Raw genomic sequence first — 6,352 nt, 5'->3', positions numbered from 1 at the left:
TGTTCCAGGGCGCCGGTGCAGGAGCCGTCTGGAGAGGAACCCCCGGGGAGATGCGCGGAGGGTCCCGGGCGCGGGCGGCTGGGGAGGCGCTCAGGGGAGGGGCTGCTGGGCAGAACCAGCCCCCGTGCCCCGAGGCGAAGGGGCTGGAAGAGCAGCCCCTCCCCTGGCCTGCAGGGCTGTCCGAAAGGAGAACCCCGCTGCCCTCGGTCAGATCTGATGGGGCGCACTGACCTCCCCCAGGGGCCGAGGCCAGGGTGGGAGGGAGAGACAGATGCGGGATGAGTTCGCTCGTATTGTTATAGGGCAGCCCCGATATTGAGCGGGTTCCTGGCTGTGGGTCCTCACCCGCGCGCTCAAAAGGGACTTATGAATACTCCACGACAGACACCCACAAAAGGTTCATAAAAGGTTTACTTACAAGGGAAAAGGAAATAAGGAAAATGTACAACTCAGGGAGAAAATAGGGAAATAAAGTCTTTAATGCGTCCTACCCGATCCGCCGACCTGGAAACCCAAAGTCACTCTCAGAGCTGGCCGGACGCTGCGAGCTGGCGGGGAGCCAAAATGGGGGACCCCTCCAAAGCCCAAGTGTCTGGCTTTATACCAACCTGACTGCTTCACCCCACCCTCAGGTCCCAGCCACCTTCCCTTTGGTGGTGATGGGATTTGGGGTTCCCAGTGTCTCTGGCTTTGGCCTGGGGTGGGGGTGGAGTCCACAGAGCCTGTATGGGATTAGCTTTAGGACAGCCTTTTCCCCCTAACAATTTGTGGACTATAAAGAAACAAAAGAAGAGACTGAAGTAAACCAGAACAAACCCTAGATGTCTGACTGCAGAACCCGAGGTCCCTGGTCTCTGCCCCAGCCCCTGCTCTGAAAGTCCTAGGCCCCAAGTCTAGATGTGAGTTCAAATCCAGAGTCTCGGGTTTATCAGCTGTGTCACCTGGGACCTGGCACCACCTTCTCTGGTCTTCCGTCTTCTCATCTCTAAGATGGGGATAATAACAAGACCCATTGCAGAAGGCGGTTAAAAGATTTGCACACAGGGCCTCCCTGGTGGCGCAAGGGGTTAAGCGTCAGCACTGTGAAGCAATTCGCAGTGTCTGCAGCACAGAGTTCAATCCCAGACCAGGGAGCAACCCACATGCCGCAGCAGACAGCTCCTGTCTCGCCCGCTGCTCCCCTCAGTAGATCCGCCTGTTCTGCTCCCCGCTCTGTCTCTGGTGAATCCTCTCATCCTCCACCTTTGGCCTGTACCCCAGCTCTTGTATGCATAAATAAATAAATCTTTTTTTAAAAAAATTAATAACAGAAAGATATCTGGGTGACATTTGAGGATTGAAGATTTGCACCCAATGCAGCACTCAGCACATAGTAGGTGCTCAGTTATCAGGACGCACTGTTTTCTTTTTTCAATTGATGTCATGTTGTTGCAAAACTATATGATTTAGGGGTACAGGTTCTCACCTGTCCAGGTGTAGGTCACCGCACCACACCCACCACCAGGGCACCCATAGTCCTCACGGCAGACCACGGGGCCCCTTCTCTCTACTCCCCACCCTCTGCCTCTTCCTCTGGTAGCCTCGGTTCTACAGTCAGATGTCTAGGGTTTGTTTTGGTGTAGTTTATATTCCAGGAGTGAAATCATCTGGTATTCGTCTTCCCCCTTGCGCCCTATGTCTCACCATATCACCCTCCCCCGCCCAGACACTGTCTTCCAGGATCTCTTGATTGGGGTTCCAGGGCTGGCTGCTCTGGATTTCCAGCTGGATTTCCATCTACCTGCTGACTGTGCTGCATCCAGGCCTTTCTTTTATTGCTGGGAAACGGATCCTAGAGGGGTCGGGCCCTGAGCCAGAGTCCCCTGGTGCTCACACCCACAGGCTTTCTCCCTCCATTTCCCCTGCACACACACCCCGTGGACCCACATGGGGAACATCTGGCAGGAGCACGTTGAAGTCCTTGTGCTGGCTCCCAAGCATCTTTGGGGTGTGGGAACTGTGGCAGGTGGGGGAGGTGAGCATTGCTGGTGAGCCCCTCCTAGGTCCCCACCCGAGTGGCTCCCATGCTCCACTGGGACCCAAGCCAGCTGCCCCAGGGAGGCAGCAAGCCAGGGCAGACATGGGCAGGTGGACGGCCCAAGGCCCTGGAGTGCCAGGACAGGCTTCAGCCTCCCCCTCCCCAGAGGCAGGACCCCCTGGTAACTACCCAACAGGGCCGGGAGAAGTGTGTCACCGAGTATCAGCACAACAACAAAAAATGGGGTCAAGGTACAGATATGGGCTCCAGTTACTCAAAGAAAAGAAGGGCTTGCCGAGCTGGAAGACAGCCTCTTCTTCCCTTCCCGGACCCTCCCTCCCTTCGGGCCCTGGACCCAGCACTCATCACGCCTCCCCCACCTGCCCTTTCCCCAAGCCACCCTCTGAATTTAAAGAGCAAACACTTGTGTGCTCTTCAGCTGAGTTGAAGTCTCAGTTCTACACTGGTTTTTTACCTTGGACAGACCTTGGCAGCCCTCCTGGCCTCAGGAGTTCAAATCAGATGGCCTCTGGGAACAGTGCAGTCCCAGCATGGAGTGACTGAGCCCTCCTGTGGCCAGGCTCTGTGACTGGACATCTGGAGACAGCCAGTGCTGTCCTCCAGGGATGGGGGCAGGAAAGCACAGACAAATAGCAGCGGAAGGGCCGAGCTTGGCGACTGATTGACAGTGGAGTTTCAGGGCAAGAGGCGTTTGCAGGAGGACACCTGGCTCCTGGCTTGATGGTGGCGATAAAGCTCAGAGAGGGCCAGGGAGGTGGCTGGATAGGTGGAGTTCCAGTGTGGGCTTACGGTGTGGCGCAGAGTCCACAATCGACTTGCAGGGGAAAGGTCCCAGCTCCCCCTGGGGCCTGGGAAAGTAACCTTCCCCCAACCCCATCCCAAGGCCTAGAGCCCCAGCATCCGGTGGGTCTTTCTAATCCTCTGGCTGGTGAACTTGTCCTGGTTGTGTTACAAGGCAGGGAGGGGGACACTCCAGACCCCCAAACCTGCCTGCTCTAAACGGGTTCTGCCATCCGCCGCATCAACACAAAACATAGGAGACTTCAATGGGAAGGAACTTTGATAAAACTAGGAAACAATACAGGAAAGGCAAAGAGTCTAGTTTCTAAATCAAGCACCCAAAGTTACCCGTCCCCTCATGGGTAAAACTCCATCCAAATGGGATTGGCCCAGAGCAAGGCCCCACAGCCTGCCACAAGTCGAAAACACCTTCCAGTGGGGACCCACAGAAAAGGGTCAGAAACCACCAGACAAGCCCGGAAGGAAAAGAGCAAAATCAACATCAAGATAAAAGCTGCCATGGTCACCTCCCCACGGGTCTCACCCTCATCTGTGTCACCCCGTCCACGACCAAAAGGCAAGCGCAGTTTCTTCACATGACTCTAGGCTCCATGCGCCTCCTCCAGGCCTCCTTCCGGCTCTATCCTGCCTCCCTCCTTCCTCAGTCTCCTCTGCAGCTTCTCTCCCTGCTCAGCTCTACTCCCCCTTGGGTGGGGCAGGGAACCTGGAACCTCCCCCTTTCCTGGGACCACCTGTTACAGTTGGCCAGGCCCAGCTGCGGTGTCCCCTGGGAAGCTTGAAACTCCTCCTCCTTCTGTCCTTGGAGGGACAGACTCAGGTGCTTCCCCGCTTTGCAGTGAGTACAATGGGTGTCTTGTCCCTCTCTGTCCCTTATTGGGCCATAAATGTCTGGTTCACTCTTGTCCTCCCGGGGCCAAGCCAAGATCTGGGGTTGAAGTCCAGAAGATGGTTGACTGACTATAGAGATGACTGTGTGAGTGGCTGAATGACTGTGTGAGTGGTGAAGAGTTACAGACCTTCTATGAGGGAGTGAGGGCCAGAGCTAGGCCCACCTCAGTGACTGCCGCCCACCCATCTGCTGTGACAACCGCATGAAGTGCCGGGGGCTGGTCCCAGCCTTTCCCAGCTGGGCCCAGTGGCCAGCATCCCCCCACTCAAGGGTCCAGCTCCATCCCAGCCCTGAGTCAGTACAAGCTAAGGCAGCAAAGGTCCCCCTCCCTTACCCACCAGTGACATGGGGGTGGTTCTCTCTCTGCAGACCCCAACCCCAGGCCTCACCGAACACATGGCCTCTTGGCACCCTGCCCGGAGGCCCAAGCTGGGACCTGGATTTTAATGCCCCAGGAGAGGTCTCAACCTTACTGGGTCCCACCCACTCTTTGGAAATCTGCTGCTGACTCTCACCTGAATCACTCAGAGACCCAGCCCCACCCAGCCCCACCTCTGGAGGCACAGAACTGGGAGGAACCAGAGTCCTGGAATCGGCCCAATTGCTTTTCAAGTCGCAGTCCACGTGCTTCCCCCCCCTTACTCCCCCTCTGCTGCCCCACAAACAGCCTGCTGCCCCCTTGGGTCCCCACTTTCCCATCCATAACCCGGATGGGAATTAACCATTCTACTCTTGCACAAGTTCTCGGGACAGAGTAAGACAGTCTGAGGAGGCGGGCCCGGTCTCCAGAGAGAGCCCAGCGGGCTCTCCCATCTGCTGTCTCCCCCAGAAGGAGGGTTCCGTGCTGTCCTCTCCCTCCTCTCGAGCTGCTCGGTGCCAGGCAAGGGTCGGGTGTCGGTGGTTGTGTCTCGAGTAGCTACTCGGTGCCAGGCAGAGTGTTACGTATTTCACATGTGCCGTGCATTTTGCGTGTGCTAAGGTTACATGTAATTTTCTCAACGGTCCTACACACTGCATCTGCCAGAGGAAGTGAGGTCCAGGCCACTCAGGCTGCCATCACTTACGGCAGGGTGAGGTGGCACAGTCAGCAGGGCTAAGGCTCCAAGGCCCATTACCTCTGTGTGGATCTCTCGGGACCACACACCTTAGCCCCAGCACAGCCGGACAGCCTTGGGGTTGGCAAAAATGCAAGGTCAAGGTCGGGATGGAGGTCAGCAGGGGGTGCGGGTGGGGTCAGGGATCCAACTTGTACCACATAGTTCAGCTGACAAGCTAAGAACTGAGGGTCCCAAAATGTGATTTTTTTTACATCCCTTTTTCAGTGAAATCCTCACAGGAGCTTCCAGAAGAAGGGATCCTTATCCCCACTGAGTAATGAGGAAACAGAGATAAAGACCCTCCTAGAACATGAGTCAGGGGACTTAAGGAAAACTGGGGGCCAGGGGTGCATCATCTCCTTTCTATGTATTTTTCTTCTAGTTTCCAGTTTTGTAAACAGGAAAGCTGACTTTCTAGTAGCGGACTTGTAGGTGGTGGGGCTGAGATGAGTTCTGGTCTGTTCGATGTTACGTCACAAGCTCGGCTCTCTGCTACGCCCCAAATCCAGGCCAAGAGGGCAGATAAACAAGCAGGAGATGGGTGAGTGGAGAGTCGCCAGGCTCATCCGGGGAGTTTCCACTGCAGGGTCCCCTGTCCTGCCGACCTCACCAGTGGCAGCTGGCGCCATCTGATCGGCTCAGAATGACCAAGTAGTCATGTCGCAGCATCCTCCCCAGCCCGCCCCCACCATCAGGGTAATCTGCAGAGCATCAGACATCAGCTCTGGGGCCCAGTCACCCCGATGCAGCCAGAGGAGCCCTGGCAGGGAGCCACAGTTCCACTGTGAAGGTGGCCTGGCTGCCAGTCCCCACACGCCCTCCATCAGAGTTGAAGGAAGAGGAGCTGTTTCCATAGCTCTCTTTGGTATGTGAAATCTCCTCCTAACTCTTCCCAGAACCTTTCATAGCTCCTGCTCCCCACCAGACCTCAGCCTGACTTTCAAGTCTCAGCGTTCACTAGCGTCAGAATGTCACAGAGAGAAAGATGTGGTTTCTAGGAACCAGGAATTGAGCTAAGTGATCTTATCCTCACAATGGTCCCAGGGAATAGACATTATTCATTTTCCCTCGCGGACCACCATTTCCCCACTTGCTAAGTGAGCCTGTTGAATTAGAAGTGCTGAGGCAAGGGGCGGAGTCCACGGAACTGGATTTGGAGCCCAGTTTCAAACTCTAGCTGTGTGACTTGCAAACAGTCATTTTTCACTTCTGGTCCCCAGTTTTCTCTGCTGACAGTAACGATGATAACATAATGACAATAGTGGGGCCTCCCTGGGGCACAAGGGATTAAGTCTCAGCACTATGAAGCTGTCCACAGCCACTGCAGCATGAGTTCGATCCCCGACCTGCCAGGGAGCAACCCACATGGCGCAGCAGACCTCTCCTGACTCGCCCACTGCTCCCCTCAGCAGTGTATTTCAGTCAGTCTGCCTGTTCTGTTCCCCACTCTGTCTCTCACCCCCTGCACCTCTGGCCTGCACCCCAGCTCATGTATGCATAAATAATCTTTAAAAAAGAAAAGCAATA

Source organism: Talpa occidentalis, unplaced genomic scaffold, assembly GCF_014898055.3.
Source record: "Talpa occidentalis isolate TD23 unplaced genomic scaffold, MPIMG_talOcc4v2.1 talOcc4.7, whole genome shotgun sequence".
Classification (NCBI taxonomy): domain Eukaryota; kingdom Metazoa; phylum Chordata; class Mammalia; order Eulipotyphla; family Talpidae; genus Talpa; species Talpa occidentalis.
This window is presented reverse-complemented; position numbering follows the sequence as displayed.